The sequence below is a fragment of the Psittacula echo genome, assembly GCF_963264785.1.
Source record: "Psittacula echo genome assembly, chromosome: Z".
Taxonomy (NCBI): Eukaryota; Metazoa; Chordata; class Aves; order Psittaciformes; family Psittacidae; genus Psittacula; species Psittacula echo.
The window spans coordinates 54,539,838-54,552,196 of record NC_137742.1 but is presented as its reverse complement, the minus strand read 5'-3'; positions in this window follow the sequence as shown (position 1 = coordinate 54,552,196).

The following is a 12,359-nucleotide window of genomic DNA, read 5'->3' as shown; positions in this document are numbered from 1 at the left end:
GCAGAGGCTCACCTGCCTCTGATCTGCTGGCTTTGTACCTCTGTGAAGCAGCTTTCCAGGCACGGAGAAGGAAAAGGGCTTCCCTTACCACCTCCCTTCCTCCACATCTGCAGCGGGAGCTGCCCATCGCTGAGCCCTGGGGAAGCTGGGGTAGAGAGTTATATCACAGCTGGCACCAGCTCCTGACCCCATCCTGAGCCTCAAAACCTACTGTTTTCTTACTGCATGCTCACACAAACTGCACTTACCTCCTACTGGGTCTGTAGCATTGGCTGTTTCATGATCCACCCAGCAGGAACTTTTGCGCCACCTCATAAGGTGCAAAGGCAGATCATGCATCACCACCCTGCTTGCCTCCCCCAAAAATCCTACTGGGCTAGGCACAATTACACCCCCATTATGTTCAAGGGATCTTATTAAAAAGGCAGGAAATAGTATTTTGTGGTGCCTTTTTCTGAGCAATGTCAAAGCTCACCCTCTGTCTGGATCAACAATGTCTGGTTGGGGTGAGAGGGGGACATTCTTCTTCCTTTTTTGCTCCTGGTTTACCTGTTTACAAACCCCGTGTGTACCCTGCTTCATCAGATTTGGTAGTACAGGGCAGGCTCCATCCTGGCAATAAGAGCTATCTTGGCCCCAGAAGTGGATGTCTTGATGTTGAGCATGTCAACATCCCCCTCAGCGCTGGAAATCACTGGAGCAAGGCGCCGTGGCTCAGGGCCGGGCAGGGACCCCAGGGGCATCCTTGTGTTCCAAACTGCCCTTCTGCCGAATTGTTCCTTCTAGTCATCCTTTCGCTGTGAAAATCCACATTGAGTTAGATAGTGCCTTCTTGTTCAGAAATGAAAAGCTGTTAATGTAGAGCTGTAACTCTGGAAATGAAGAGGGTCCAGATGACACACTCCAGCACCTGAAAAGAAGGAGGAATGCTCACTCATGCCCCTGAGGGATGGCTCATCCTCCGTTCCTGGGCCCGATAATGTTTCCTCCCTGCTGGGGGTGGAGGAGACCGTGGCACGGAGGGCCCCATGTGAGTCCAGCCAGCACAACCTGCCCTGTGCTGTTGCCTTTCTCCCCAGCTCTGGGCCACACGCAGGCCACAGCGGCACAGGGGGAAGCAGATCATTTTCTCAACCAAGCAATGCTGCCTACAGGGTAATGCAAAGGATTGCCATCTGTGTTGCTTTGCATTCCCTTGTTGTCCCAAATCTGTTGCAAGAGGGAAACATGACATTGGATTCTGGGAAGCTTCTGGTCCAAAGCTGGTGAGACCATGGGCCATTTGATGCAGCTCTGTGGCTGGCAGCAGCAGGCACATCAGAAGAGAGTGAGGGGGGGGATAAATGATCTTCCATCTGCTGCCAGTGAGCATTTGGGAACTTCTGGGGTCACAGGTTGCTCTGAGGCCTCCACAGCTCTCTGGAAGTCATGCCACGGATCTGTTTAGAAGCTTTTGGAAACCACACAAACTCCTGACATTGCCAGCTCCAGCAGCAGAAGTTAACTGCATTCTGTGAAATGGCTCATCCTTTTCTGAGTTTAGGACCTATTCTCTGCTGGCTACATGGGGTGTCATGAAAAAGCAGTGAATAGCAGTTTTTCCCTGTTCAGATGTCCCATCTGAGTCCTGGTTTCTTAGACCTCTACCATACCTTCTCCGTTTTGCAGGTTAAGAGCCCTAGCGCTTTTGCCATGTCCAGGCATGTTTCTTGGAGTCTGTTCTGTCCTGTCACTCCACCCTCCTTAAGATGGGGAGACCAGAACCAACTGGAGGTCTCACGATGCAGACACACCAGAGAACTAACAAAGTACCTTTATTCCCTTCCTCACAATTGTCAACCTTTTATTTCTTTTCCTAACCACCACTGAGCACCCCAAACCGTTCACAGCACCTCCCGGGTCTCTTCCTCAGTGACAACAGCAGATGTGACATGCATCAGTCTGCAGCCATGGCAAGGGTTGTTGTTGCCCTGTGCACGCTACTTCGTGCTCATCAAAGGTGAGTTTAGTCTGCCACTTTATTGCCCAATTGCTTTGACATTGTGGGAGCCTTCTGCAGTCATTAAGTAAACAGATACAGGTAGCTAGATTCCTGTCTGCCAGATAAACCTAGAAATTGTAGGTAAGGGAGCAAGACCCCGGGTTTGCTCAGAGTCTGATACAAGAACATAAAGTATAGTTTAGCCTGTCCCCAGCACAGCCGCTATTGCTGCTTGCCAGAAAAACAGGAACGGACAGAGCCTTGGGTGACATGGTCTAGTGTGAGGCAACCCTGCCTGTGGCAGAGGGTTGGAACCAGATGATCTTAAGGTCCTTTCCAACCCAAACCATCCTATGATTCTATGATTCTATATGCACAGATCTACCCCATCCACTCTTATCTGAGTTGTTTTCCTTTCAGGGCAGCTGTTGGAAGCGGTTATGCCTTTGGAAAGCTGAAGGCTGCTCCAAACCCTGGACTTCAGCACTCAGTGTTGTTGCTGGGGAATGGTGACTTTCCCCACAGCAGATGGAGCACTCATGTGACACTCCGTACACTATGTATCATCTATTTACATCTTTTTTTACATTAGCAACAGATGGCTTAGCATAATTATTCTTTTTAAATTAGGGGGAAAATGTATCTTAAACTTCACACATTTTCTGGAGCCTATGGTATTTACTTTTACAGCACCAATGCTGAGGTCTTCAGTGAAAGGACCTCCCTCACCCTTCCGTTGCCCTGTTTGAAGAGTTGTCACACTGAAGATGCAGGTAGAGAGGACAGCATTAAGCAAGCAGAAACTCTCACAGTCATGCAAGGGGGAGAGGAAAAGGTAGCTCTGAAGCAAGAAAGACAAAAAGGAATAAAAATGAACTCATGGACAGTAGTAGGACCAGAAGGGAAGAAGAAAAGCATTAGTGCTGGCAAATCCTGCCTTCAAAAGTTGATCAGACTCAAGTCCTGCAACAGCATATAAAGCTTTGGAAGCACAAAACTTAGCAAAACAGGAGTTCAACAGTTGATTCCTTCTTGTTCCTCTTTCGTCTTGTAAGACTGTGGGCACTGGGTCTCTGCTACCAATTTTTTCTCTGAAAAGAGAAAAACCCTTCTCTTTCCTGAGAAAACCTTCTGTTTCTCAGGGAGAAAGGCTAGGATAAACCAGGACCTTCCCATGCTCATGGGACTCCCAAAGCTGGGGCTGTAAGCAAGCTGACAGCTTGGTTTGGCTTAGCAGTGCCGATCCTGTCGGAAGAAAAGGTGCTCATTAAGGCCAGTGGAAGAGATACAGGGTAGACCAACAGCAGGCAAGGTACTGAAATCTCTTCCGTGTGTGGAAAACAAGTTTGAATGACTAAGGACGAAAAACATCCCCAAAACTGCCAGACAAAACATCATCCTTGTGCAGTCTCAAACCTCATGCACCGACACGTGCAAAGGTGGTGCCATTGTCTGGGAATTGGCTGGGGCTTGGTGGGAGAGGGCTGTCAGAGGACATGGAAGGCTGTTGGGATACAGGGGGTTTAATATGCATCCTTACTGCAAAGGGCCATATCAGAGGGAAGGGAGCCATCCATGGGATAGCACATCTGTCCACAACCTCATAAATTCTCAGCACTGTTTGTAGGCAAGTATCTGACCTGCCTTGTGCCAATGGGAAGGAGCAGAATATAGCTTTAGGTGGAAAATAACTTTGATTGCAGCAGTCCCTGTGACACATTTCTTGCACACAGGCAATACCTAGATCTGCAGACAGAGCTCTGGGCAAAGGCAGCAGGACCTCTCAGCGGCCAATGGACCAGTGGGTGCTATGTTTGTAAGTAGGTCTTTCCCGGCTCAGGCATGTGCGTCTGCTGTCTGAGATGCCATTCTTTTGCCAGATTGTTTTGACCCATGGACCTTTGCTGCAGTAAACCAGATGATGTGCCTACTCGTTCTTGCTTGGTGTTTCTTAGCAAGCAAACATGGTATGGTGGGTGGATGCAAAGCTAGTTTACATTTTTACGCTAGTTTTACTCCTCTGTAAATCCTACTCAGTAATGACTAATCCCCAAGTTGATTCCCCTTTCCCATTCGCATTATTTTATTTTCACTAGATTTTGGTACTTAATAAAGTTTAACTGTTTAGGGTCTACCTGTTGTCATTTTTTACATGCTATAAGGACAAGTGGCTGGCTCTAAGGCAGTACCCCCGTACTGCTTCTGTGTAGCAGCGAATCCCATGTTAAGGGCAATGAAGATTATGGGGCATAGCCACCCCAGGAAAGCATAAATACTTAAGTAAAATGCACAGAAAGAGCTGATTTGAAAAGAAACTATGGCAAATACCTACAAGGAGGGAGGTGAGACATCAAGACTAGGTGCATCGTCCTGAGGAGCCTACTCATCCTGGGTCTATCTGTGAAGCTTCCCAGAGTGGCAGGGACAACTTGGGCCACTGCTTACCTGCTATCATCTTTACCAGGAGCAATGCTATCCTGGAGCCACTCCCCTTGGCCAAAGCAAGGAGGACACAAGCAAGCTGATGCTGTGCTCCTCTATGATGAGCTGTGCAACTAATTCATTCCTGCTGGGCTCAGGTCACTCTGTTTGCAGCAGCTCAAAGAAAGGCAGCAACAGATGCCCTGAGAAGCCAGTGGCCCTCAAAGAAGCTGGAGAGCCCTACAGCCACATCAAGGAGCACAGTGTGAGAAACTCACCCTCTAACAGCCCCACTGGCTGGCAGGGGTGCTGGGCCAGCTGCCTCCTCAGCTCAGCCCTTGCCCCAGGGATCGGCTTGCCTCTCTGGCATTGGGTGAAGCTGCTCTGTGGCGGTGAGGGTGCAGCAGGCAGGTCCTGCCTTGCTATGGCTTCCCTTCATCAGCTTGCCAGCGCTGGGACCCATTGCCCAGGCTGCACTGCACATTGGCTAGCTTTTTTGGCCGTCTCACACTCCTCATGGGATCAGCATGGGTCTCCATTAATAGCTGGTCTCACCAGCCTTTGCTACGCAACATACCTTACTGGGGCTGTTCTTCTAGGCATTTCCTGGAATGGGGGTTGGTCCCCTGGCTCCCTCTGTCCCTCCCTCTGTTCCAAAGGGTAAAGATCTGCCCACTTCCTTCTCCTGTTCTTGGCAACGGAACAGCAGCAATTTCCTGCCTTATGAGGAGATGTTTGGCCTCTGCTCCATTGCCCCAGTTCTATTGTGGTGCCTACAGTGCCCCTGCAAGTCAGTGAAGGCAGCAGCCCACCAGAGCAGGAGGTAGGACAGGGAAAGGTCTGCTGGGGCTGGGCTAGTGTGGCTACTTCTGCTGCTGATCTAAAAGTACTGCTGTCAATAACACATTTCTTCTGAACAAGGTGAAATGAATCAACAGCAAAGATGGGAATCCAGGAAGGGATCTGCCTAGCAGCCCAAAGCAGGAAGTTCATGGGATTTCCAGAGAAGCAGCTTTGCCAGCACCACGTTGCCAGTCTCTGCGGTTTTAATCATGTGTCTTATATGTTGTGGGTTGGTTTTTTTTTTTCTAGGGCTCCTGCAGTTGCAATATGATTACTGAGTTCTCCTTTCTTCTTTTCATACTGAGACAATCCTTGCTTGTGGGAGCTGTGAACAAAACCATGAGAACAAGAACCCCAGGGGCTCAAAATACCTGTATGTAAATAAAGGGTAACACCACTGAGATTATGTTCAAAGTAATGCCTTGTTTTACATCAAGAAAAGACTTGCACCCAACAAACTCAGCGACAGAGAAAACCAGTCTCTCCAGCCGTGACTGAAACTGTGTGCAATAGCTCTTTAGTACACAGGTTCTTCTCCAGCCTCCCAGGTGCAAATACAGCCCTGCCTAACAGAAGGTTTGCTTTGATGCCGTGCTTCTTCTCATCTCCATTCTCCACTTGCAGTTATCAAACCAGGAGGAATGCTAAAGGAAGTTATAGGCATAAGCCAAAAGTTTGCTGGACTTCAAGTCCTTCGTCCTTCTTGGGCAAAGGCAGCAGACCCAGAGTGCCAGCTCCTTATGTGTGAAGGCAGAATCATGGAGCTGTACCATGGAGCTGTACTGAACTGTCTTCTTCAGGTTGCTCCATGAGGAATTTAACCATTTAAACAGACACATTTCCACCTTCCTTCCTGATGCATGGCCTAGAAGATGCAAAACACATAAGAGGTTGCCTGGAAGGGATATTCAGGTGTGAACTGCTGTCCTATACAAGCGATTCATCGAAATTTGCTTTGTGATCTTTACTGTGGTGATTACGCACCGCAGTAAGACAGTCAGAGGCAAAAGAACAAAACTACAAAAACCTTCAAAGAAAAGAGAAATGAGACTAGAGCAGCTTCACATTGGTTGGTTGGATGCTAAAGATGGGATGAAAACATAAACCATAAACTCATAAACCATAAACTCATAAACCAGCTCACTGATGAGGCACATTATAATAGCTATTTTGGGTCATCCTGCATTAAATTGAGCATCATGACCCTCGTTACAGCCGGGGCACAAAAGCAACAGCATCAACACCTGGTGAAGAAGGCAGTAAAAGCAAAATTGTGACCTTTGAAGAGTAAGGGCATGTTCCATAGGGTGATGGGAGGCCTCTCTTTGAAAAACGTGATTTACTCAGAAGTGCTGGCACTGCCCTGTGTAGAGTGCAGCATGGATTATGTCCAAATCCTTCTGCCTCCCCATCTTTGGAAAAGAAGAAATAGTTTTCCAGAACAAAGGTAAAAAGGGGGAGAAGGGAGAAAACAATTCTTGCCTGTGAAGCAGAACATATGCTACAGCGAAGCTGAACAGCTTTCCATCAGCAGATTATAGCCAAGCTATTAGTAAACACCTGATACACCCATGATTCCTCATCAGCTACCTGCCAGCAGTGAGCAATTGACTCAATATTATCAATTATGTTCCTTTCCCCCCTCTTTCCCTCCCACCAATTTAGCATCTGTTAGTCATGAGAAATAATCATCTTAGCAAACATGGGACAAACAGTGAATTTTTGTCATAAAATGGAATATTATTGTAAATAATAATTAAAGTGTTCTGAAATAAGGTGGGGCCATATCATTACCCCAGGGATTTTAAGCACTGCTATTCAGCAAAACTCCCAGGGAAAGGTAAGCTAGTCAAGTCTGATGTCTGATGTATACAGGTGACGTATGTCAGAAACATCAGCAGCAAGACAGGTTTGGTCAGATCAGGAGTTCTCTGGTCCCATGTCTATTAAGGCATGGACCAGCTGCCTTGAAAGTAGCTACGTTTTCATTCATCTGCCCCTTCCCCAGGCAGGACTAGCTGTGCAGACACCAGTCCCTACCTTCAGAAGCCTCCCAGCAGAGGTTCCATTGATGCCTCAGATAATATCTTCTTCCAATACACTTTAGCAAGTTGTGTCTAATCTGTATCTAATTTCCTGCAATTCAAAATTGCTGCTACTTCCTCCAGTCATATTTCATGCAGAGAATAGAATCCTCTTTCAACATATCTAAAGACTTGTGTCTTCCTTATGTCTCCTTCTTCTCTTGGAGAGGGACTCTTTTATAAGAGCAAGTCCTGGTAAGACAAGGGGTAATGGCTTTAAACTGAAAGGGGTTGGGTTTAGATGGGACATAAGGAGGAAGTTCTGTACTATGAGGGTGGTGAGGCGCTGGCATAGGGTGCCAAGAGAGGCTGTGGCTGCTCCATCCCTGGCAGTGTTTAAGGCCAGGTTGAACAGGGCTTTGAGCAACCTGATCTAGCGGAAGGTGCCTCTGCCTGTGTCAGGGGTTTGGAGCTGCATAAGCTTTAAGGCCCCTTCCAACCCAAACTAGTCTATGATTCTGTGATTCCTAGAATCATAGAATAGTTAGGGTTGGAAATGGCCTTAAGATCATCCAGTTCCAACCCTCCTGCCAGGGGCAGGGACACCTCACATGAAGCACAAGTCTGAAGAGGAACAGCTGAGGGAGCTGGGGGGCTTTAGTCTGGAGAAGAGAAGGCTCAGGGGGGACCTTATAGCTCTCGACAACTACCTGAAAGGAGGATGGAGCAAGGAGGTGGCTGGTCTCTTCTCCCGAGTACCAAGTGACAGGGCAAGAGGTAACAGCCTCAAGCTGCTCCAGGAGAGGTTTAGATTGGATTTAGGAACAATTTCTTCACTGAAAGGATGCTCAGGCATTGGAACAGGCTGCCCAGGGAAGTGGGGGAATCACCGGCCCTGGAAGTGTTCAGAAACCATGTAGATGAGGCCCCCAGTGATATGGTTTAGTGGTGGACTTGGCAGTCTTGGGGTAACGGTTGGACTTGATGATCTTAAAGGTCTTTTCCAACCTACTTGATTCTGTGATTCTATGAAAATGGGAAAATGAGACTTACTGCTCTGTTTCCTTTGAAGAAATACTTCCACTACTGGTGACTAACATGCAGTGCCAATTTGGTTGGTGGCTAGAATCAGAAAACCAGCCAACACCTGCAACTGTACAACCTTCTAGAACAGCCATCTATTCTGGCAGCCTTGGCTGCAGGACTCGAGTGTTTAACTGAGCTTCCAACAGCAAGCACGGAGGCATCAAATGGAAGGGCAAGTGTGTACCCATCAAACTTTGAACCATATTTAATAGCTTCTTACCAAATATGTAATTACATGTTTTTCCCTAAACACTGTTTCAAAGCAGTCTACAAAGTTCACCTCTGCATCCAGAAGACTTGGCCCAACTTAGCCCTGGACTTCTCAGCTAAGACTTGTTGGTCATTTCTTAGCAGAACGGATCATGTCTTCCTAATGCCCGGAGGGGGTTACATGGCATGAATCAGGAAAAGCACAGGATTGCAGCACAGGCCAGTTACATCCAGTCCTTCCCTGCCCCACCCCAACCTTTATCCTTCTGTAAAACTACACAGACTACGTGCTGTTTCCTTCAATTTGCTTCACTAACTGAATCTAATCCATTTGCTTTTCTTTGCTTGGAGGATTGGTATGTGAAGATGCTAATTAATCATTTGTACTGCTTTATCATCCTGAAAGCTTAGCGCCCATGGATCTGCAGGTACTGACTGGACTTCTCAGGGAAAAGACATCTAATGTACAATACACTTTTGGGACTGAGATATCAGGTCCTTGTAATGTAATCCTTATAATGGCAATAACAAAGGTGTTACCTCTGAGCATTCTGTCCACAGACAGCAGTGATCAAGGCTGAAGAACTTTACCCCAGGGAAGAGGGAAAACGGGGAACAAAACACTTCCCCATCCAGAAAGTCAACAAAACATATTAACAGAATCTTTTACTTTAATAGCAATTTATTATAATTAAAAGTAACAATAGGTTTACATCCTTTTTTTCTTAAAAATCTAGTATAACACACATGTCTGCTACAGTTCTATGAAACCTGTGGCAAAATTGTATCCCCAAATCACACCATTCTGCCTCATCCTCACAGACATCAGCGGTGTGGGACACAAAACAGAGAGAGATCGCCCTACACAGCACTTGTCACAAGAATGACCATTAGGCCTCAAAATGCTACAAGTTATTCTGTAAGAGCTATTAAGTATAACTTAAGTTTCCTCCTTTGTTCATATTGCTGGAAAAATCAAATAACTCACACAGTTTTTGCTGAAGCCCTAAGAATCTTTTAAGAACTGTATTTCCTCCTCTTCTTTGCTGCTAAAGTTTTCTTTTTTTTTTTCTTTTCTCCCCCTTAATGACACGGCTGTCCCATTCCAGGTAACAAATCTGCAGTGATGTTTGCAGTCACTCTCCACACAGCATGACATATTTCCTTCACATTCTGAAGCCAGTGCTCAGCTCTAGCACTTAACCTTTAACAGTACTGAAGAACAACCTGGCAGCACGCTTTTCAGGAGTACTATATGCTCGTATATTAATCTCCAGCTTTGTGGGGGCTCTAGAGCTTAAGTTAAGCTCCAGCTAAGTACTCAAGATAGCTAACTTACTTACAGCTAGCTCAGATTCGTGTAAAGCAGCAGCAGCAGCCAGATGCTGCAGGACAGATGCATCTTCACATCACAGCTGTTCACAAAAGCCCTGAGCAAGTCGTAATACTGTTCATCAGTGGCTTGGAGGCCCTCAAAAAAAAAGTCTCCACAAGCAAGCACACATACTGCTGAAAAGGAAGGATGTTCCTAATTTTGTCAAGCATTTAATGTGTTGAATTTAAGCTTCAGTGTTAGTCAATATTCAAAAGTAAGTAGAAGCCCATGAATGAAACCTTTCTGGCTAGCAGAAATGGAGTGAAGGAAGGAATAGAACACAGGTAAACTTCAAAAAGCATGTAGAAGCCACTCAGATGTGGCTTCTACATGCTTTCAGGTACACAAGAAGGTTTGTTCTTCAGGAGCAGATCCCTTAGGTGGATATATCATAGAATCATAGAATAGTTAGGGTTGGAAAGGACCTTAAGATCATCTAGTTCCAACCCCTCTGCCATGAGCAGGGACACCTCACACTAAACCATGCCACCCAAGGCTCTGTCCAGTCCAGCCCAGCCTTGAACTGTCAGGGATGGAGCATTCAAGACTTCCTTGGGAACCCATTCCAGTGCCTCACCACCCTTACAATAAAGAACTTTCTCTTTATCTGCATGAACTTCACAGTAGCTTGTGGAATTGGGAAGCTCAGTGAAAGCAAATCAGTAAGCAGCTTCACATACATCTATATCCACTCTGAACTTGGAGAATCATGGAAAAAAACATAAACACAATCATAGGATAAACATATGGAGGAGGTACTAGATCAACAAACCCTAGGAACAGGCTCCAGTTGTTCTTCAACAGCAGTTCACACTCTTGTCTAAGCAGACATACAAGTTAAACTCCAGGAGAAAATATGGTGTTCCATTTACTCAATTAAAACTTCTTTGGAGTTTGCTATCAGCTGGGTATCTTGGGGACTAAAAACCAAACCCCAAACAATGCTTGCAGCAAAACTGCAAAATCCTGTCATACCTAACATCCTAAACTATTATCTTGCTTTGTGAATGTACCTAACAGTTTATGAACATCCACACTTACTCAATAATACTTTAATAACTTCTGAGCTGGCCACTAAACCATCCATACAATAGCAATGCCAACATAAAGGGAAAAGCTCAACTAAGATGCTTAATAACAGATAGTTTGCCAAACCAAATAGCATTCACTTCTAAAAAAACCCATTTTCTGTTTTACTCTCCTCCTCCTGCCCTTGTTTCACTTCCTGTTTCCCCTCTTGTCCATCTTTAACAACAAGCCACATGGGCAAACACAGAAGCTGTGAAAAGGTCCCTTTCATTGTAAGTCTCATCCCATGTATGTAAACACACAAAGAATCACCTGTCTAATCACTGTCTTTCAAGTACTCAGGAAGTTCAAACAAAATGGCTATTATTATTCCTCTAACTAAAAGGTACATAGACCTATCATATCTTTGACTTTTCTACTGGTACTAATTTCTAAAAATCGAAATACTTTCAAATTACTTCTGTAGCCATGATAGCCTATACTCAAATTCATCATGAAAAATAAAGATCAACTTTAAGGATAATTAATAACCTGGTATTTTTAAAAATATTTCTAGTATTTTTTTGTGGTCCCTTATCACAGACCATTTTCAAGGTAATTCAGAACCCACTCTACCCACATCCAAATCAACCAACTAACCAATCAAACAAGGAAACCCCAACTGAAAACCAATCACCTCAATATCTAAGTTGTTTAATACTTGTATTGCAGAAAGTACATTCAGATAAAGTTCTGTAGTGTAAACATAGAGTTCTGACTTCTTTTCTTCAACCCCTATTTAAAATTTGAGAGTTCTTTCTATTGGTTAAATGCTTAAATGCAACTACACAAATGCAAACTCTCACTTCAGATACACTGCACTGACCCAGAGCAGCATAAACCCCCTGCTTTCAAGATATGTACCTACCACATAAAGAAGCCTGAAGAGTAAAATCATGCTCCCACTTCAAAACAGAGCACTAAACAGTGCATAATATTGGTTACTCTATCTAGATCAAATACTGTGTGTATTCCCAAATATAAAAATAAAATTGTACAAATTGCATGCAACTGTACATAGTGCAGTTCAAGCAATACTGAGGCGTTCCCCTTGTTTTTGTGAAGCATGTGGACAATAGCAAACTGCAGGGTTGTAATTGTAATGCAGTCTTTGGGTTTCTTCTTCCACAGAGACATACAAAGCTATTGTTATTTTAAAAGACTCCAGCCCACAACAGGCAGGCTTTAAAAAAATCTAGCTGTGACAACTGTACTGTGAAGAATTGCTGGATTTCCTTATATACGTCCAGATTACCCAAACGGACTTTGCATTAGAAGTCTGTTACTAGAACTCCTTTTTCATAAACCACACACCAAAAAAGGTGCTTTCTGTTTTGATTACGTACAATTG